General features: G+C 46.3%; 2 long non-coding RNA genes across 2 annotated transcripts; one reads left to right on the top strand and one right to left on the bottom strand.

Annotated features, from left to right (window-relative positions):
* Positions 1-2,737: 2,737 nt before the first annotated feature.
* Positions 2,738-15,385, top strand: LOC128107031 (uncharacterized). Its single transcript, XR_008216916.1, has 2 exons — positions 2,738-3,246; positions 13,076-15,385. It is a non-coding gene; the product is annotated as an uncharacterized LOC128107031 (long non-coding RNA).
* On the bottom strand, positions 7,623-21,803 carry LOC128107032 (uncharacterized). Its single transcript, XR_008216917.1, has 4 exons — positions 18,990-21,803; positions 10,667-10,804; positions 9,898-10,006; positions 7,623-8,807 (listed from the first exon to the last, which is right to left on the bottom strand). It is a non-coding gene; the product is annotated as an uncharacterized LOC128107032 (long non-coding RNA).
* Between the last annotated feature and the right edge of the window lie 725 nt (positions 21,804-22,528).

Genomic DNA, 22,528 nt, shown 5'->3' with positions numbered 1-22,528 from the left:
GCAGATTGATTTGCACTTAACTAATCAATAAAACATATAACCAAGTATACTAGGCAGCTAGAGCCATAACAAATGTGCATTCAGATCTCTACCATGCATGCGTGCGTGCACATGTGTACATGTGTGACCCAGAGGTCGACCTCGGGTGTCTTTCCCTAAGTGTTGGTCACCTCGTTGTTGAAGACAGTCTCTCACTGGCCTGGAGTCCGCCATGTGGGCCAGGCTGGCTGGCCAGTGAGTCCAGGGGATCGGCCTGTCTTTGCCTCCAGCTCTAGGATTCCACACTCGTGACACCATGCCCAGCCTCTACACGGGCTCTGGGGATCCAACTGCCGCTTGCCGAGCAAACACTTCGCAGACAGGCCCCTCCCCAGCCCCATAATGAGTGGCACGTTCCAAAACAAAGTCAGGCTGTGGGGTGTCGTCTAGGAGTTCTGGGATGTCGCTGACGCTGCTTATAATGTGGCTTCTCGACCACACGCTTACGCGTCACTACAGTGAACTTCCTGGAGGTCTGGCGGCTTCACTTTCCACAACAACCTCGTGATAGAGTGAGGAGCTGGAGAGAGGCTCAGTGGTTAGAAGCCCGGTCTGTTCTTGCAGAGGTCTCCGGCTTGATTCTCAGAACCCACATGAGTCACATCTGTAATTCCAGTTCCAGGGGATCCAGCGCCCTTTTCTGGCCTCTGTGGGCACCAGACATGCACATGGTACACATACATACATGCAGGCAAAAACACTCATACACACACACAAAAAAAATAAATTAAGCCAAAAGAAATTGTAAACACTGAGTTGATTATTAGTAGTTAGAAAATAAAATAGGCTACTGAGGTGAAGTCAGTGATATTTCTGAGCTGTGATTCAGTGATGTTTGGTGTCTAAGGGAATTTTATACATTAATTGACTCACAGTCAGACAGGCTTACATTCTTCCACACTGTGTCTTTAACATGACAATAATCCTGCTGATTATCAAAAACTTAGAAATACAATCACTTTACAGCTGTGCATTCAAAATACTAATCTTTAAAAGCCTTCGAGAATTGATGAACCCCACAGCCTGAAGAAGTCAATTCCAAACTTGTATTTGGTTAGACAGTCAGGGCGAAGCTGCTCCCTTGCATTACTGATAGATGGCCCAATCTGTCTTTCCATCAAGCAGATAAATTTTAAATGTATTCATAGAACACATTTCACACCTCCTCTGTGTCATGTTTATTCTGCGTCCTACACCACACTACAGCAAATGCATAGCTGAAGCTGCTTCTGTTAGAAATTGTTTTAAAATAACAAAATTCTGAAGCCAGATTGGTGCCTACTTGGGCCCTGTGCCTGCTCATTTATAGTCATGATTACTTTATGCAGAAATAAATTACTCTCCTACTGTTCTTCAGGAGCATAATTCCTTTCCTCCAAAAGATTCTGCTACCGTCTTTATTGTCCCCCACTTACAGCTCACCATGACTTAATATACTACATCAGGTTCATAATCCACTCAAGTTTCTTAGGATTGTTGTTGGATGGGGTGGGTTGGGGGCACTACTGCACATGTGTGGAAGTCATAAGATGACTTTGTGGAATCAGTTCTCTCCTTTTACCTTTACATGCATTCTGGGAATGGAACCCGCATCCCCACCCTTTCACAGCAAATGCTTTTAACCCCTGAGCCACCTCACTGTCCCCCACTCGGTATTTATAATTTGACCAGTTCTTCAGTCTTCCCAGAAGCTTTACTACACCAATGATTTCAATGCAAATCAGGACAAAAGTATTGAAATATTTTAGGTTTTCAGATGGAACTATAGTTATTTTAAATGAACTACCTATGATCTCTCTAGAACATTCCATTCTTCTTGGTAACGATGAATGTTAATACATCAGCAGCAGAAAGTGTGTGGGACTTATTAGTGGTGTTCAGGGTAGGTAGTGTTCTCTTACCACAGTGCTAACCCAAATGTGAGGTCGCTAAATTAGCCACTGAGGTGGCTTTAGTACAGTGCGAACCACCTAAGCAGTAGAGACGTGATTTCAGGCAGTTGTCCCTCAGATGTGATTGACAGACACCCAGTTGAATCGGCTTGGTCAAAATAGAAATAATTGGGGTTCCTGGAGCAGCTGTAAAGATCAGGGAGCACCATTAGCGCAGACAATAAGCCAGGCAGCTCAACACACAGGACCTGGCGCCACATTCTCTGGCTTTCGAGGCAACTCCTCAAGGCTGGCCTTGCTCACTGGCAAGCTTCACACCACTGCATATGCAAAAATTGCTGAGACTAAGTGTTCTCATGAAAAAAAAAAGTATATGAGGTAATGAATGTGCTAAATAACTTGATCTCATCATTTCACAATGTGTACATATCAAGTTATAGGCTATAAATATAAACCCTTTAATTTGTCAAATATGTTATAGAGCAGGAAAAAAAATCAGATAAATTAAAGGGGGTATTCACAGTACTAATATTTGACATACTCGTTTAGTTATGCTTTTCTAGGGTAAGTTCTGTGGCGCTACTGGTTAGTGTTTAATGAATGTACGTTACAACAATCCAGTCTGAGCCTCTCCCTTCGTTATTACCGTCAGTAATTTACTCTCACGTGTTATGTGCTCTGGACACGTTGTTGCCGCGTTTTTTATCGAAAAAATATATATTTCAATAAAATTTTTAGATAAAAATAAAACAGAGTTATTCCAAGACGCTCCCTGATTTCTGTTTATTTTTTGGTTGGTGTTTGCGATTTGTAGCACAAAGCGCCTTCACTTTGCTAGGAGTGTTTCCGCATCATAGGTTATGCACACGGAATCCACGAGGGGGCGATACAGCCTCGCTTTTAAGCCTTGCACCATCAGCGCAAGCGCGGCAAGAGTGCTCGGGTGCTCCGGGAAATCATTACCGACTTCCTTCCAACAATGAAGTCAGTGACCCTTCTGTCACTTGGCAAAGCTGGCCAGGCAGTAAGCCTCGAAAGTCTGTCCTTTAAGTTAATGATTTATTGGTTTTGGTGCCTGGTCTTGCTTTCACTGAGCGGGAAACGTTTTTTAAACATCTGCTGCTAGTTGCTAGAATTCTGAACAGAAAGCGGAGCCTTCCTTGTTTATTGGAATCTTCCGTGGATGCAGTGGCTTTGTGGATGCTGCCCCCTGGCTGTTTAGTCCAATGAGAAGAAAGCAGGCCATTGGGCTCCACTGGTCCCAGCCCGTGACCCTCAGGCTGGCCCCACCTTCCCAGCATGGGCCGCTCAGAGAGTGAGTAAGCCCCCAGAATTCCATATGCAAATAAAAACGGAGCCATCCCCAGACGCTTGGGTGCGTTCCTGAAAGATCCGAGTATCTGGCAGTTCCCACTGAAAGGTTTGAAGCCGCCAGCTCACTTCCCATGCAATCTGCCTCCTAGTGTCCTTTGCACACCAGAGATGAGGAAGGCCCATAATGCAATGCGCTATGTGGTGTACCAAGATGTCTCTGGGAAATTTTCACCTGCTTATAGTTTTGTGGCTTTTTGCTCCCTGATAAAAGTCACTCTGTCCATTCCAGAAATGAAACATCAAAATAAGAAAAGGGGTAGATCTCTCTGTAGGGACTCCAGTCCATAGGAGAAGGAATTTCCCCTGTGGCTGGCAAAGGGGCAGAGCTCAGGCCCTCTCTGTTCAGAGCCTGAGAATGCGGTTCTCAGGGAGGAGAGGAGACGATTTGACCATTTTCCAGGGGCCTCTTGGCTCCTGGGTGGCCACTGTGCTGGGTAGTTTGTGTCAACTTGACACAAGCTAAAGTCATCTGAGAGGAGGGAACCTCAATTAAGAAAATGCCTCCATCATGTAAGGCATGGTGCCATCCATGGTGGGTGGTGCCATCCCTGGGCTGGTGGTCCTGGGTTCTATAAGAAAACAGTATGAGCAAGCGGTGAGGAGTAAGCCAGTAAGCCGCACCCCTCCATGGTCTCTGTATCAGCTCCTGCCTCCAGGTTCCTGCCCTGTTTGAATTCTTTCCCTAACTTCCTTGATGAACAGTGATAAGCCAAATAAACCCTTTCCTCCCCAACTTGCTTTTTGATCATGGTGTTTGATCACAGCAATAGAAAGAAACCCTAACTAAGCCACCAAAAGCTGAAAGTGTTGATCTGCAAAATTTGTAAACCTAGGAGTCTGGAGAAAGCAAGGGACCCCCTCCTCCTTTAGGGACCACAGTGGCTCCACAGAGGACAGTCAGTATTGAAGCCAGCCTCCCTCTGTCAGATGGGAGGGACTAGAGGACCTCATTAATCAGGACAACCTTGTGATGTGAAGAGCCTTTAGCTCAAAGAAGACAGTGGTTCCTGAAGTCTCTCCCAGGTGTCACTGACCCTACCAACTGCCGTAGGCTGTGTCTGCCGAGGGGCTGCCATCCTCGTCGAGTCTCAGCCGAGGCGCTGCCATCCTCGTCGAGTCTCAGAGAGGTTAGATATCTCTGACAATCACATGGAGCCGTGGCACTGACTGAACTTTGGCTTTGCCGGCCTTCCACCTGCCTGTGCCCTGCCACAGGACTCCATGACCCCTGGGTCCTAACACTCCCAGCAGGGTGGCCCCGAGCAGGAGATCCTGTCCCTTCCCCTAGACAGGCACATATGATGTTGGCTCAGTTTTAATTTTTCAAGACATGAGATGATGGTTGCGATTCAAATTTGGGAACTAACTCAAATTAATAACATCCAGAAGATACAACGCCTGTACAATAAGTTGAACCAGGTCTCTGTCCTGAGCCCAAGCTAAGCCTTAAAGCCTCAGCGACAGATAATAACAGACCTGCAAACCCCAAGTCTTCCCCTGTACTCTGACCTCTTAGGTTTGGGGGCAGGAGTCCTGCTTTAAAAATGCATTTATCAGCCAGGTGGCACATGCCTTTAATCACAGCACTCAGAGGCAAAGGCAGGTGGATCTCTGTGAGTTCAAGGCCAGCCCGGTGTATAGAGTGAGTTCTAGGATAGCCAGGGCTACACAGAGAAACCCTATCTTGAAAAACAAAAACAAAAATAAAAATGCATCATCATATTGGAGGGTTGGAGAGATGGCATGGTGGTTAAGCATTGTTGCTGATCTCCCAGGAAACCTGAGTTCAGTTCCTACACCCATGTCACACTGCTCACGGCCACCTGTAAACTGAGTTCCAAGGGCTCTGACTCCCTCTTCTGTCCTCCTCAGAACACACACACACACACACACACACACACACACACACACACACACACACGGCATACATTCATGCAGACATTCACACATACACATGAGTAAAAATAAAGTACTGGAAAGACAGCTCAGCAAAGCATATGCTACTCTTGTAAAGAACCCAACTTCATGTCCAGCACCCATGTTACAAGGCTGGCAACCTCCTGTAACTCCAGCCCCGGGGATCCAATGCCTTTGGGCCTCCATGAACACTGCATTTGCATGCACAACCCTTTGCATGCACAACCCATATACACACACACACACACACACACACACACACACACACACACACACACGTACATGGATTAATTAAAATAAATGAAAATCTTTTGAACAATGAAATAAAATCTTTAAAAAGATTCATTCCCACTGCCACATGATGAGCTAGGAGAGAGCTAGCCAATTCTGCCGTAAAATTTATCATAACAAACCATGCAGGCTAGCTCCCAGCCAGCTGAGACCTTCAGCAAATCTTTTGAACCAAGATTTGCTCCTGTCTACAAAACCTACACAGGGAAGGGCTTGTGTAATTTCTAAGGGCTCTGGCAGATGAAGAATTCCTATATTCTGGCCAAAAATCGGCGTCGAGTATATGACAAACTTAAAATAGACTTAAACAGAGCTGGGGGTGTGGCTTAGTGGTAGAGTTTGGAGCGTGGGAGCTGCCTCAGAATGAGGAGGATATAAGCACCTAGATGGTTCTAGAACCTAACTCAAAGTGGAGATTGATCTAAAAGCTGTGTGTAGGCCACAACTATGTCTGCGGTTAGCATGGGACATTCTTAATTGAGGGCTTGCCAAAATTTGTGATGTTTTCTCTTTAAAATTCAAATTTTCAGCCAGGCGGTGGTGGTGCACGCCTTTAAACCCAGCACTCGGGAGGCAGAGGCAGGAGGATCTTTGTGAGTTTGAGGCCAGCCTGGTCTATAGAGCAAGATCCAGGAAAGGTGCAAAGCTACACAGAGAAACCCTGTCTCGAAAAACCAAAAAAAAAATTCAAAAATTCAAAATTTCAGCCCTGTAAGTATGTTTCAAGAGACACCAAAGGGAGAGACCACCCAACTCGTCCTGTCCATCCCGTGTGGCCAGTACTTGTTTCACCCAGTCAGGCTCACTCACAGCGTGTTCTAGACCCACCATGTGTTCTAGGCCGTCTCGTAAGCTGGGATCTGGCAGGACTACCAAGACTAAGAGAGGCCCTGCTGGTTCTAGGGCCACCACCCAAGTGGCCAAGTCATCCCTCTGTTGCCTCTGGCTTCTGGGGAACCCCTTTTTTGGTGTCCTTTACAATGGACAATGGCCACCCTCTTGGGTAGCCAGATAGCTTCCAATAGGGCTAAGACTTCTTCTCTATTGTTGATTTCTTTTCCTGCTGAGGTTAGCAATCCTCTTTCCCTGTATAGAGCCCCATGGACATGGGCTGTGATGAAATCGTATTGGCTACCGGTGTATATGGTGATAGTACTGTCTTTCCTCCAGGAGAGTGCTTGAGTCAATGTCAAAAGTCCAGCTCACTGAGCTGAGGTTCCATTTTTTAAAGATTATGCCTAGATAGTCTTATCTTGGATCATCACCCCTGCCCCCTGCATCCCTGGTCCCATTTGAGACAATACTGATCCCAATACTATCATTTAGTATTGCTAATGGGACATTAGTCAGATCAAGCTTGATAGACTGGCTCAGGTCAGTCACCTCAGGACAGTCATACAGGGGTTCTGCAAGGTCATCATGCCTTTTACAAACCTCTAAGTCCTGGAGTAGAATCTCAACCAAGAAGGCTCAGCTATTCATCTCTCCAGTCACATACCTAAGCTACCTAGAGGAAGGGCAGCAGACACTTTCCCATGACATATTTCAGCTATCCTGCAAATCCTGACTCCCACATCAAAAAAACAAACAAACCAAAAAAAAAAAAAAAAAAAGCGTCCAATGCCCTCTTACCTTAGAACAGTTTCCAACAGGCTGATAGGGCCTGAAGTTTCTCCAAAAATGGAGGGTTTGGGGTCTTCCAATTATACGGGTCACTGGTAGAGAAGAAGACATAAACCATGAACGGGTGTGTGTGTGTGTGTGTGTGTGTGTGTGTGTGTGTGTGTGTGTGTGAACTTCCACTTCCCCTGCCATGCTGTGACTAGGGGAACTACTTCCCCCTTCTCTCCCTGGGCACTACCAGCTGTTTAGAGTAGGCAGGGGAGGAAGCAGGGAGAGAGAACACAAATCAAGGAACGACTGCCTCCTCCCTGTCTGGGCCAGAGAGAACAGGGAGAGGTTTTGCATTTCTCTGGATGACCTGGCCAGGCCAAAAGGGTGTGGCCCCCATTAGTTCCCCAAGTGTTGGAGTCCAGTCTCTGGGGAATCTCGCTGGGGCCTCTAAAATGTTATAAGGAGCCCACCAGAGATGACCACTCAGACACAATATATAGCTAATTGAAAGTCTTTATTCCAGCTGGCTGGGACTATACTCAGGTATTTGGAACCCAAGTGTAACCCTGAGTGTTTAGGGTAAGGGATTTTTAAAGACAAAAACCACATCCTGGTATCTCACTTGGCAGCTGCAGGGAACTGAAGGGCTGATCAAGCAGGCAGTTTAACAGAAGCTAAGATATGCTGGCTGGGGCATCTTGACCTCAGGTTTCTAGAGTAGAGTTAGGTAGTTTTCCATGGAATTCTCCATCAAGGAGATCAAATTCTAGTTAAACCTGAAATGGCCTCAGCAAGAATACAAGATGGAGGGACCTCCGTGTTGTTTTAGCCTGTCACGGCAAGCTGTCCTAAGCTACTATATTGGTGTTAACTTGTCGAGCTAATAATAAGAAAACCAATACAAGTATATTAATATTAATATCAATACACGGGTTGAGAAGCCCTTATCTGAAATACCAACAGGTGTTTCAGTTGTGGGTGGCAGGGGTCAAGGGTAGGGGGTGGGGAGGTGGAATGTTTGCAGCAACACAATGAAACACCTTAGAGGTGGGACCGAGTCAGATTCCTTTACCTTTCATACACAGCCTGAAGACAGTTTTGTGCGATGTTTTTAATTTCCACACAGAACAAGGTGTCATGGGAATTTTGTGAAATAAAATAAGATTTTCTGCAGCATTCTATGAAGACTGAAAAAAGTTCAAATTTCAAGATCTTGTGCTAAGTGTTGTCAAACTTATACAATCTAATGAATAAATTAATGTAAAATGAAATGAACTTTGATCAACTGAGTCATTAAAGATAAACAGGTTAGCAGTAATCAGCAACCCTAAAATTGCACATCCTTAATAAAATTCATCAAAATTTCTAAAATGTGGGCCTATAAAGTAGATGGTGTGGTGGGTAAAGGCATTGGCCCTCAAGCCTGATGACCTGAATTCAATCCCTGGGCCCCACGTGGTAGAAGGTCCTCCTCCTGCTAATTCTCCTCTGACCTCCACACATATGGCACACATAAACAAATAAATAAATTTAAACGAAATATGTAAAATAAGCCTGGCATAGTGGCCCAGACATATAATCCCAGGACTTAGGCAGGCAGAGAAAGGTGAGTCAGAAGTTCAAGATCAGCCACGGCCACCATAGTGAGTTCAAGGATAAACCAGGCTACATAAGCCAGTCCTAGAAAACAAAAACAAAAAATAAATGAGACACATAAAATAAAAGTAACACTCCTACTCAGAGGGAAAATCGGCCAGCATGGTAGGAGATTTTAACAATCCTTTCAGTAATGAATATTTTGACAAGCAAAATAACAATACTAATAATTATTATTAATAATTACAATAATAGTGATTATGATTGATACTGATTATAATATGATTATATTGTATAATTTATTATTATTATTAAGAAGAAGAAAGGAAATCTAAACACACCATTGCAATCAGAAACTACTGAACTTTAGTCTTAAGCAGAGAAAACTATGAAACTATGACTGAAGTAATCAGTGGAGTGTCCTAATACAAAAGGAACTTTTTTTAATGGAAAAATGTCATATGTATTAAGAAATGTAAAATCCCATGGTTTCTACTTATTTTTATTTATCAATATTGAGTGTATCTGTGTATTGAGTGGGGTGGGACACAGTACACCACAGTATATGTAAAGGTCAGAGGACAGCTCTTTGGAGTCAATTTTCTGTCAACCTTTATGTGGATTCTAGGGCTCAGACTCAGGTTATCGGGCTCATGGGACAAGAACCCTACCCACTGAGACATCTCAGCCATCTCAAAAAGAAAAGAAAATGATGAACCTAGTTCTACATGGCTCCCAGCTGAACACCATAGTCTACGTGTGTGATTAGCTTTTAGTCACAACATATCATTCTCCCAAAAATGAGTAGGGTAGCACATGCCTTTAATCCCAGCACTAGGAGACAGAGGCAGCAGATCTTTAAGAGTTCTAGGCCAATCATACCTACATAGTAAGTTTCAGGCCAGCTGTGACTACATAGTGAGATCCTGCCTCAAAAAAGAAACAGAAACAGAAAGATGGCCACCAGGGAAAGAGAGGTAACCATGTTTGGTGATACAAGCCTGTAATCCAAACTACTCAGGAGACTGAGGCAGGAGGATCACAAGTTCAAGCCTGTCTGGGCTTATAGAGAATTTGAGGACAGTCTAGAAAAAAATAAAAATTAATATTTTATTTTGTCTCAAAAATCAAATATTTAAGGGCTGAGGGTGTAGCTCAATGGTAGAGTGCTTACCTAGCATGTACAGGGCCGTAGGTTCAATCCCAGAATGTTTTAAAAAGGGGGCGAGGGGGAGAGAGAATTCAGCTCGTGGTTTTGGGGGTTCGAAGTCCAGGAATTTTATCTAAAATCAGGATAGAGAATATGGTGAAGACAAATTCTAGCTTTCCCAATAACCCTCTCACCAGAATTAACAAGGAACCCCATGAGAGCCACATTCCTAGAACAATCCCCCAGTGACCTGAAGACTTTCCATCAGGCCCCATCTGCCAGAGGTTCTGCTCCTCCTGTCCACACCAGCCTTCAATCCCCCTGAGCCCCTAGACTGGGCTCAAGCAGAGGCATCATCCACAGTCCAGGGTTGGGGCAGGCACTTCTACCTAGCTGATGACTTTGGCGTCGTGAAAGAGGCACGCTATCCCAGAAAGGTGTGCTTTGTCTCAAGCTGACCTGTAGGTTTGCCCTCCCACAGTCATCGTGCATGTCACCAGGGTGCCAGCTATCCGACAAAAGTGTGTGGGTTGCTCTTGGTAACAAACTGGGACTGGGGGGCGTGGAATGAGGTCACCTCAAAAAGTAGCACCTTGCCTTCCCTTTGCCCTCCCCTAAGAAATCTCTAACCTTTAATCAAGATAATAACCCAATCCACGCACGAGCTGATTCCAGAGAGAAAAAGAAAAAGCTGACTCGGGACAGAAAGACATTGGAGACAGCCTAGGTTTTAACCCGGCTTTCCTTTACTTCAAAACCCTGAGGAAAACGGAGTTTGTTGTGACTGACGGACCTTCCCTCTGGGGCGCACATTGGCAGAGCCCTGTGCTGGTGATGTTAGAGCATGTATGCCGGTCTGTCATTACATCTGGGGTTTAGCCGTGGGATGCAGAAGCTCCTGACGCTCACAGGCTCCTCACGCTCGCAAGTGCTGGAGGAGGCAAGGAGTATACAATCAACAGCAGTGTGGACTTTGAGGCTTTTGCAGATTCCAAAGCCAAGGGAAACTGGGCCAGATCAGCCCTGGGTTCTGCATGGTGGGAGAGCAGAGCAGAGCAAAATGTGTTGGCAATGTCAACAAGACAGAAGGCTAAGGAAGGAAGCAAGAAAAAGCATCTTATTTTAAAGCTAATTCTTCATGCATCGGAATTACATGAAGAACTTGTTAAAAAATCACACTCCCAAGATTTGGTGGCTATGGAGCGGATGGTGAGAACGTGTTTCGAAGTCCCCCCGGATGCTGCTGTTGCTGCTGCTGGTCCTGGGAAGCCCACTGTAACATCACTGCCCTCCGTGTGTCTGTACCATCCCTAACGCCTCGGAAAGCGGGAGGCTGCCAGAGGTGTGCTAGGGACATTTGAACGGTGTGTGTTGTCTGGAGAGGGCAAGGTCATGACTGAGTGTCAGGGGATGTGAGAGAGCATGATGTCCGCGACAATCTCAAGGAAGTTGTAGGAAAGAAGAGGGAAGACAGGCTGGTGGCACCAAGTAAAAAACAAAGTGAAGAGTGGTTGGCCAACACAGAATACACTAAATGCTATTCTTTTTTTTTTTTTTTTTTTTTTGGTCTTACTGGTCTTTTGCCTTTTTGTTCTGATTTTCCTTTTTGTAGGTTGGGTTTTCTTTGGTTTGGTTTTTGTTTCATTTTTGAGAGAAAGAGTCCGCATATGTGCCATGCCATGCGTGCTAAGGTCGGAGGACAACTTTCGGAGGCCAGTTCTCTCCTTCTACTTCAGGTTTTGGGGGTTGGACTCAGGGCATGCACAGCAAGCCTTTTTTTTTTTTTTTTTTTAATGTTCTCTGAGTTGCAGCTGGGAGACACTTGTGCCCATTGCTCCCTACGGAAAACAGACTAGCAGTCAAGTACATTTAAATTGAAATGGTTTGCTGAAGTACTATTATCATCTAGGTAATTTGGGTTAAAATCAGTTGAAGCAAGGTCCCTGGTGGCACATAGTTCCGTCAGTGAGCCCCAGATTAACAACTGGCCACTGATATTGACCCTGCTGGCAATGGCAGATGGCAGTCAGCCTTGTTCACACCACAAATGGACGCCGTTTCACCTGAAAAACTACAGAGAAGGAGACTGAGCTACTGCTGTAGCAGACAAAGAGGAGGGCAGCGTCGCCCCTGGTTGCCTGGGATACCAAGGACACCAAGTGTTCTGACAGCCCGTAAAGGAAAACGCGGAGTTCACCTCTACAAAGCCCATCGACCATGACCCTGAGTAAACAGCTTTTGTTAAGACAGGGCATCAGTAACCCCAGAGAGGCAGTCAGCACCGCGGGGAGGGCGATCGAGCCAGGCTTCGTCACCGCTGGCGAGGTGTGCAGAGTGGGGAAGCGCAGGAGGGCCGGCTGCGGGGTCCTCATCAGCTGTGGTAAAGGGTTGCCCAAGGTGCTTAGGCTTTTCAAAGACTCTGGCTCATGTGGTCTGTGAGAAAACCGTTAGGCCCCAACTCGTGGTTAAACAAATCCCTTTTGCCTCACAACAAAGCGCATTTGCCTGTAATTTCTAGCTGAACACAGAAACCGAGACTGACCCAACCGCTTATAACATGCCTCAAACTGGTGGCTCTGAGCTCCAGGTTGCAGGCATCCTAGGGACTAATCCCCCCAAGCCATAGAAGAGTATGTGGCTGGGTGTCATCCACACCTCGATTGATGGGTGTGTTCTCTTAAAAAGCTTCTTGGGACTTGGGAGATGGCTCAGCAGTTAAGAGCACTGACTGCTCTTGCAGAGTACCTGGGTTTTATTCCCCAGCATCCACACCGTGGCTCACAAACATCTGTAATTCTGGTGCTAGGGGATCTGGTGCCCTCTTCTGACCTCTGAGGGCCCTGCAAGCACATGGTGCACACACACACAGACAGAACACCATACACATCAAGTAAAAATAAATCTTTTTGAGAGAGAGAGACCCTCTTAAGCAAAAAATCCCAGGAGAGTCAGGACAAAGGAGCATGTTTGGGAAGCAGGATGAATACAGTGTACAGGTCACCAGAGGTCCAAGGCAGCTCTCTGCATCTGTGTGGCTTTCCCAGGCAGGACTCCTCCTGGGAGTTAGTTCCTCTGCTCCTGGTCTCCCAGACACTCTCACTTTCTGTCTTTGCTGAGAAGTATTTGACCTCAGAGTGTGGCTCAAAGCCAAAGAGCTCTTGGCTCTGCTCTTGTCCTGAACAGCTGCACTCTCTCTCTCTAGACCTGCAGACTCATCCTGGCTCCTCAGCCTACCCTGACACCAGAACTTCCTGGATGAGGCTCAACCTGACCCTTCAGCTCCAGATCTAAAGCGAGATGACACAAACATTTCCTTGTCCAGAGGAGGGAAGCAGGTGAGGAGGGGGGAGGAACCGGGAGAGCAGGGCTTGGACTCCTATGTGGGCCCTGGCCCACCACTGTGAGTGGCTGCCACCTTGCTTGCAATATTTCCATGTGTCTATTGATATATATTCTTCTCTAATTTTTGCTTCTGCCCATTCAGGGAAAAAGGTTAAGGATGTAAAGAATCATTGTCTTCATGCTTTTGCTTACATGGGAGTACCAAAATGCATAAAGACTGATAATGGTCCCGCCTATAGCAGTACGGGATTTTCAAAATTCTGCCAAGACTTTTCTATTGTTAATAAGACTGGTATTCCTTATAATCCTCAAGGACAGGCTATAGTAGAACGCTGCCATCGTACCTTAAAAACATATATTTCTAAAGTAAAAAGGGGGAGATAGGGGCTCATCTCTCTTCTCCACATTCTATTCTTTCCCTTGTTTTATATATTTTAAATTTTTTATCGGTGGATTCTGCTGGAGTATCCACTGCAGATAAGCACTGGAGGGCTCCTGTTGCAAATCATCCTCTGGTGCGATGGAAGGATCTTTCTACTGGCACTTGGAGGGGACCCGATCTGGTGTTGGTGTGGGCCCGGGGATCTGTTTGTGTCTTTCCGCAGGACAATGAGGTTCCTCTTTGGGTTCCTGAGCGCTGCGTGCACCCTGTGGCTGCTGCTGAATTCCAACATGGCAGAGACCTATTGGGCCTTCATAAAAAACTCTCCCCTTCTGATGCCAATGGGGATTGAGAGCTCAATACGGCCAGCCTTGGCAAACATTATTGTAAGCCTAGGAACTGTAGCCATGTGGTTGGATTCTTCAGAAGGTAATGTATGGTAACCTTTTTCAAAAATGTTGAGAATGTGTCACACTTTGGAGATTAAGGATAACTCTGAAGGTCAATGACCTTCATTTGTTAACAGTAGCATGCCAGCTAAGCCTTTTCACATTTTGCAACCCTCTTCAAGCAGGTGTAGTACCTACTTTTCAGGAATGGCTCTGTGCAACATTTATTGGCCTCCTGAAATTCATCTAGCCTTTTTGAAGATACCTTAAAATTTGTGAGCCTGAATGTAGGTAGCCATTAATGAGACCATTAGTTCTGCTCCTTGTTTGCTGTTTTTGTTTTTTATTTTCTTTATGGTTCTTAGTTGTTCTTTTGCAGACCTGCCAGCCTAAGTAGTGCTGGGATCAAGAAAAATGGGCCTTGGTGGTTCGTGTTCCTGGAGCTGCATCCATGCCAGTGGACTGTGGCAGTTAGACACAGATGATGCTCACACGCTCCAGAAGAGAATCTGACATCGCTGTTGCCGTTGTTGCTGTTATAGCAGTGGTGGCCACTGCTGCTATTGCTTCTGGGATGGCTATTTCATAATTGGGTTCTACAGCTAGCACAATGGAGACCCTGGCAGCAAAAGTAGCTACCACAGTTAGTTAATCTTTTATTTTATTGGGCATGATAAATTTAATTCTGCATTTATACATTTAAATTGGCTTTGAAAGTTGTAAAAATTATTAAAACTCAAGTTCCATTTGCTTATGGGATACCACCTTACAAAGACTCCAATTTACAGTAAGGCTCATTTAAGAAGGGAATGGCTCAATCGCCTTTAGCCTCCTGGCTATGGGTGGGTAAGGACTTTTGTTGGTCTTTTCTGTATCTCACAGATTGCAAGCCCAGCGCCACTTTGAGATCTTTGGCAGCAGTCACTCTACAGCTCACGTGGTTGAGTCTGTATGATAATGAGTATTCAGAGACGGGTAATGCTTGGGGGGCGGTCACCAACCTAAGACAGAGCACTTGTGTGGCCTGGGCAGGTGTCTCTATGATGGGTAAGGTGACCTGCTGACGTCCCACACAACCTAAGTCAGAAGCTCATTTTTTAGTAAAAAGGGGGGACCTGTGGGCCCTGGCCCCCCACTGTGAGTGGCTGCCGCCTTGCTTGCCGACTTTGACCAGATGTCCTCCCTATTCAGATTCCCTGCCGGTTTCCTTCTCACCTAACGTTCTACCGGAGGTTCTTTGTTCCTGTATCCTGCATTTGGTGTAAACAGCTTAGATGCAAAAATGTAGCGAACTTCTGCCCTCCGGGGATCCGCCATTGTGCTGTAAGCCTGTATTTAAGGTTTCCTCCCTCTTTCAATAAATGGCATTCGGCATTCGGCATTCAGCCGTGGCGAACGACCCGCTGCCTTTGTCTCTATTTTTTAATCCACAGCCCCTCGCTCGGACATGGTGAATGGGTGGTGGTAACGCAGGCGTTATCCCTACACTCCTAAGCTGCCCTTTACCGTGTGGTCCTAGCAACTCATCCAAGCTTGCTGGACGTCATTCTTGTGATCTTAAAACAGGGGTGCGGGTGTGTCTGCTGGCTCCTCAGGCTTTAGTCTCTACATCTGTGGCCCACTCTCTGTCCTTCAGAGTCCTGAGAAGTAGTTAGAAGGAAGGAGCAGAGTGAGGATCTGTTCTCATTCCTCTGCCCTCTTCAGGAAGTAGAGCGGCCCCTCTCCTGTGGTGTCTGCTCCTGCAAGGCAGCAGGTATGCAGTCAGCCTCCAGCTTCTGGTGACTACTCCCTCACCTCGTCCCCAGCCCTGAAGGTATTAACAAACCCTACTTACTAACCCTGGGCCATTCCACCCCTGTCCCGGTTTCCTGGTTTGTCTATGAGTTTACAAATGGCTTAGCAAATTTTCATCTTCCTGGAAGAGAGTGAAAACCATTTCCTGCTGAGACCATGACTAATACCACAAGCAACTTGAAGTACTCTGAGCACCAACAGGGTGTTTCTTGTGGTACATTTGCACTTAGGTTTGGATCTTGTAGATGCTAGATTTGATAGAAAAACTAAAACCAGCTGCTACAGCTACAATTACGAGTTTGGGGTTTGTTTTAAAAATGAAAAAAAAAATTTACTGGCCTCAGTGACTGAGGATAGCATGAGCCTAGAGAACACATTTCTAGTTAACGTTTTGTGGAAGTGGCACAAAGATTGTGGGAGCAAGCAACCACTGCCTGATGGGATTGAAGGCTCACTCTGTTATACCCAGATCTCGGAGACCCCCAAAAGACCACCACAGAGACCGAATCCCATATGTAAAAACAAAGAGCCTTTATTCAAGCTCCAGGGCTCGGTCCCTCTGTCTGTCCAATGCAGCGGTGAGAGCTGAGAGCCCTGAGCCCAGGCAGGGTGGGATTTTTATCATAGCAGAGGTTGGGGTGAGGGGATTTCTGGGGTCCAGGACTCTGATTAGCCGACAATTGTCTAGGGGTATCTGTAAAACAAAAAATAGGTGTGTGCTAGACTCAAGGACACCTGGCCACCTTATCTAATGGTTGGAATGTTTGGGATGTCAGGTACTTACTTCCTCACCCCTAGGTAGATCCCTGGGTGGTGTTAGCTTAAGGCTTTTCCTGGATCTGGGTGTTGCCTGCCAGTAAGCCTGTCACAGAAGCTATGTCTAGGCCCCTAAGCCTGTCATGGCTGCTGTGCGGTCAAGCTGTTTTGGGGCCCCTTCACAACTCCATCAAATGGAACCCAGCCTTCATCTGAGACAGAGGAGGTGTTCGTAGTTAACCTTTGTCCAAAAGGTCTCGGTGTTAGACGGGCACCAATACAGAGACCCACAACCAGTGAGAGGCCTTGGAACACAGCCTGAAATGGAATGTCTTCCCTCAGGGCTCTGTGGAAGAGGAGGTAGAAAGATGTGAGATCCACAGCAGATGGAGGACACGAAGGACACATCGGGACTGACGCACATGCGGACTCACAGGGACTGTGGCAGCATGCACAGGACCCGCACAAGTCCAAACCGGGTGGAGTCCCAGTGGGGGAGTAGACACAAGCTCCCATCCCCAACCAAGAAGGAATCTCCAATTAACAACTGCTCACAAAGGAAAAATTAGAATCTCCAAGGGAGTCTCACTGGATATACAAACCATACCTGGGGCAGGTCCCAGGCCCAGCAGGAGATGGCCAAGAAGGTCAACACAAAATGAACTCAATGGTATTTTTTAAGATTTTTTTTTTTTTTTTTTGGTCTCATAATGCTTTGTTTGGACATTTTTACCTAATCGGTCTTTCCTTGTATATTACCGTTCTGATTCTGTTTTTATAAATTGTGTGTGTGTGTGTGTGTGTGTGTGTGTGTGTGTGTGTGTGCACGTGTGCATTTCTTGTGCTCTTTCTTTGACATTTTGTTTATTTTGTTCATTTTGTTTTTTTCTTGTCTTCTTTATTGTCTGTTTGAGAGAGAGAAAGAAGGTGGAGTTGTAAGAGTAGAGAGTTGGGAGAACTTGGGAGGATATGAAGGAAGAGTGTCTTAGTCAGGGTTTCTTTTGCTGTGAAGAGACACCATGACCTTATAAGGAAAATGTTAATTGAGGTGGCTTACAGTTTCAGAGGTTCAGTCCATTATCATCATGGTGGCATGCAGGCAGACGTGATGCTGGAGCTGAGAGTGCTACATCTTGCAGCAACAGGAAGTCAACTGATTATCACACTGAGGGAAGCTTGAGAAAAAGAGACCTCAAAGCCCCACCGTGACACACTTCCTCCAACAAGGCCACACCTTCTAATAGTGCCACTCCCTTTGACGGCCATTTTCTTTCAAACCATCACAAAAGGAATATATTGATCAGAATATATTGTATGAAATTACATTGTATGAAAATATATTGTATGAAATATTTATTTTCAATTAATAACAATAATAATGTTTTATTTGTAGTGTGTCACTGTATATGGTTTACATATCAAGTGAGCATGTTGGAACATGCCTGTAATCCTAGTATGCAAGTGGCAGAGGCAGGAGAATAGCTCCAAGTTCCAGGTCCACCATGTTGATATAGCAAGACCCTGTCTAGTAGCCAGCAAGAAGGCTCAGCAGGTTACATCCTTGCCACACAAGCCTGATGGCCTGAGCTTGACCCCTGGAATCCATGAGAAGGTGGAAGGGGAACCACTTCCTGAAAGTTGTCTTCTGATGTCCACACACATGCTATGAGACATGTCTGAATGTTTTGGTTCCAGTTGATGGAACTGTTTGGGAAGGATCAGGAGGCGTGGCCTTGTTAGAAGGAGCCTGTCCCCGGGGTGTGGGGGGCTTTGAGATTTCAAAAGCCCATGCCATTCCCAGTTAGCTCTCTGCCTCTCTGCCTCATAGATGTGTCTCAAAATATAATGTCTCAGCTGATGCTCTACAGCCAAGCCTGCCTGCTGCCATACTCCTCACTGTGATGGCCATGAACTTACCCTCTGAAACTGGTTAGCCCCAGGAATCTTTTTCTTCTCTAAGTTTCCTTGGTCATGGTGTCTTATCTAGCAACAGAAAAGTAACCAAGAATCTCCTTCCATGACTCTGTGACTTACTCACTGAGGCAGGGTCTCTCCTAAACCCTCAGCTCACAAACTCAGAGAGGCTGGCTAGCCAGCTTACTCTAAGGTTCCCATAGCCTTCCAAGTGCTAGAATCACAGGCAGGTCACCACATCCACCTGGCATATATACACGCTCTGGGGATGTAAACTCTGGTCCTATGCTTGTGTGGTAAGTGCTTTAACCACTGAGGCACCTCTGCATACCTTCCTGCCATTTCTTAATAACCTAATATGTGAGATGCACTGTGTGTAATGTTTTCTCTATATAAATGTTAATTGGCCATAATTTTCCCAGCTACAACACTGTCAGTCCAACTACTCTAAACAGCAAAAAACAAAAAACCTTGCCCCTCCCCTCTAGGAAAATGCCAACCATTTCTGACCCTCCACCCAGAATCTGTGTATCACTTACCAGTGAGGGGATCTCCAAACAGCCACTTTTGCTTCCTCCCTCTCACAGAGAAACTCAGCCAAGGTGGTGACTTCACAGGAGGCCTTTCAGTGCGTGTATCTGAGCAGCTTCCTCGAAAATCCAAGTCTGCCTTCAGGAAGGTTCTGACAAACAGAAGCAACACTGCTCTTCAAGAAACAAGGGTCACCGGGCTCCTTGTCCACCCAAGGCCGAGGACGGCTCCCACCACCACTCATGGTCCTCTGCACTGGGCCCTAGTGTGCTGCCAACGGTCTCTGTCTGGAGAGTGGTGTTTCCAGGATCTTGGTATCTTGTTTAAAAATCCCACAGGTATGGAGGGATTTCGTTCAAGGTTAGGTGTAGTAAGTACAGAGTCCATACTTGGCAAAAGAGCAGGGACTGTCTGAGATAAAGTATTCCGAAACACCTGGTAATGGCCTGGGGCCTCTTTGTTGCTAAGGGTGAGATATAGGTGGTCTTTGTTTTAACTGACAGGCTTCTGTTAAGTAAGCCTTTGTTCACTGTGCACGTCCTTACCCCTAATGCATCTGGCTTTAATCATACGCATGCCCATAGTCATGAGATGGTAAATAGGGATTTCCCCTAAAAGTTCGCTTACAGGACACAGTGTGACCTGCTGAAAGTGTACCAAACCAGCCCAGGCTGGATCAGCACTCTGCCACTGGTCCCTAGATAGTTTTGAGAAGCTGTTTAGTCACAGAAAAAGAATTAACTAAGAGTAGCTAGGTCAAAGTGACCTGATTGCCTTCTTGGGAAAGGGGTGTGTGTGCAGCTCCCTGAGGGTGAGGGTCCTGGGTAAGGAAAGGGCTGTGGGTGTCTCAACCCAAGTAGTGTCCCAGGATAACCTGGTCCTGGGCATCTCTGCCTCACGGTTTTATTCCAGGATCTTTCTCACCCAGCACTCTGCTCCTACTCTGTCAGCAACAGTGATTCCGGTTTTCTCCAAAGTGACATTGTGGTCTCTGCTAAAGTGCCAGGCTAGGTTTAGCGGCTGAATCACGGGCATTGCTGAGAACACTCTGTCTCCTTTGCTCATCTCTCGTGTCCAGTCACACACAGGTGAGGAAGCCGAGGCTGGGGAGTTAGGGCGAGTGCCAAGGTCACCCAGCTAGCTTTTGAAACTGGATCTATGATGCCCACACTGTGACTCCTTCCTCTTCTCTGCTCTTTAAGGAGCTGATTGAATAACAATGACGTTTTCAGGACAGCAGCCACAGTCCTGGCTGTATCTGGTCCTACACTTGATAAAGCTTTATCGACATCTTTTTGTAGGGAATAAAATACAGTGATTCCTACTTCCAATTTCTGATATAAAAAGAAAAAAGTCCTGCTGCTCTAGATTTAAATGAGTCGTGTACTGTCAAGACACCGTGAGTCTAAAATTGAGCCCTTTAGGGAGCCAGGGGTAATTTTTAGAATCGCAGTGAATTACAGGGGCTCAAAGTCAGAGGCAGGCAAGTGTCTCTGATGAATGAGTTAGCAAAAAGCATGCTACTACAGTTCAAACCCCTGAAGTCATGTTAGCTGTTTTTAGAACACACCAACCTTCTGCTGAGTTCAAGTCAAGTTCAGCAAAACAAGAAGTGCTCCACTGACAGGGCCTGAGGAAGGAAGAGCTCAGGCAGGAGACTTGACTTCAGCCCCAGCTGGGTGCCTTGGCACAGCAGCTAGCTTCTCTGAGGGTCACACTCTCAGATACAGGAGAGAGAGAGTTGCCCACCGGTCCTCATACATGGAGACAGTCAATAAATATTCAATTTTCAAATCAACAACCAGATGAGCACCTGCTGTTTGTAGCCGTGCTCAGTGCGAGCACTACATGTAAGCTAAAAACAAAAGGAGTGGAAACAGCTGGGAGAGGACAGGCAGGGACTAGGGGAAACAGAGTCAGGGGAGGGGGATTCATATGCATGGCGGTGGACACTGGAGAAGAGAACTGAACCGTGTCCAGGAACCTGTGGCTTAGGAAGGCACTGGGTCAGGTCCCGGCAGGGAACAGGCAGAAGCTCTAAAGAGACGTTAATGAGGAGACAATGACCAGGCATGGCGGAGTGCATCTAGACTCCCAGCCCTCAGGAACGGCCACAAGCTCAAGGTCAGCCTGGGCTACACAGGAAGTACCAGACCAACTGGAGAACAAGGTCCTGCCTCAAAACAAAGGAGACTCAGAGAGGCAGGGACAGCAGGCAAGGCTGTGGGCAGATGTAGAGGAAGCTCCTTGGCCTTCTACCTTCTCACTTAGCATGATGTAACATGAAGGCCTTAGACAGATGAGAACCTCTCACTCTGGAGCACCCCAGCCTCTTGATTGTAAGAGATAAAATATTCTTCTTTATAATTATCTTGTCTGTAATATTTTGTTATAGGGAGGGAAAAAAAAACAAGATTATTACCCTTCTACTCTCCCATTTCCCCGACTCTGCCATTTCCACCGGAACAGAAAGCTGGGACCCGACGTTGCAGGTGCATGCAGTGTCTGGAGGGGAGGTCCTAGCAGATAAGGCACAGTAAAAGGGAAGGTCTGCAGTTTCCATCCTGTGGGCTTAGGGATGGTGGGGGAGGGTATAACAGGAAGGCTAAACAGTTAGTGTCTTTATGTGAATCAGAAAGATAATGTAAGAAACATTGCCCGGCTTTGAAAAGAAGCTATTGGCCGGGCGGTGGTGGCGCACGCCTTTAATCCCAGCACTCGGGAGGCAGAGCCAGGCGGATCTCTGTGAGTTCGAGGCCAGCCTGGGCTACCGAGTGAGTCCCAGGAAAGGCGCAAAGCTACACAGGGAAACCCTGTCGAAAAACCAAAAAAAAAAAAAAAAAAAAGAAAAGCTATTGTTCAGAATTTCTACAAAACCTAGGGCCCCTTTCTCTGGCTAGTTCAAAATGAATTTTACAACCTGCTGTCACATGGAGAACTGTGAGTCAGACAAATCTAAGACATATACAGATATGTCAACCCTGAAAATCATATGCATACAAGCAAGGTTATATAGACTGGGCAGGCTGTATTTATATATTTAGGAATATTTATGTAACTTCAGTTAGGCCATAAATTTAAGAGAACAAGGATACAGTGCACATGTGTGGGGCTGAAGGGCAAAAAGAGGAGAAATTATGTAATTATATTTTAATTTCAAAAACTAACTATATGTGTGTGTGTGTGTGTGTGTGTGTGTGTGTGTGTGTGTGTGTGTGTCATGTATATCAACATCAGCACTCTCCTTAGAAACCGATTCCCAAATCTAAGAACAATTTGAGAAAGTCCTAAAATAATGGCCGTGTCTGCTCCGCTTCCATCTCTGCGCCATCACCTTCAGGGAAAGAACTGTTCCAGCCCCGTTGTGAATACAGATGGCCCTGACCTACCTTCCCTCCCTGGGCTCCTGCGCTGGCTGTGAAAGTGGGTCTGCTCCGTGGCCTGCCTGTCCTCAAAAGCCTGATCAAACTCCTGGGTAGCAGGGGACCGAGCTGTCTAGCCTCCCTCCCCGCTTCAGGCCAGCCCACTGTCTCCATCCACCGCCACA

Source organism: Peromyscus californicus, unplaced genomic scaffold (assembly GCF_007827085.1).
Source record: "Peromyscus californicus insignis strain IS unplaced genomic scaffold, ASM782708v3 Scaffold_12__1_contigs__length_115047231, whole genome shotgun sequence".
NCBI classification, from domain to species: domain Eukaryota; kingdom Metazoa; phylum Chordata; class Mammalia; order Rodentia; family Cricetidae; genus Peromyscus; species Peromyscus californicus.
The sequence above is the reverse complement of the archived record's forward strand: the minus strand, read 5'-3'. Positions and strand labels throughout refer to the sequence as shown.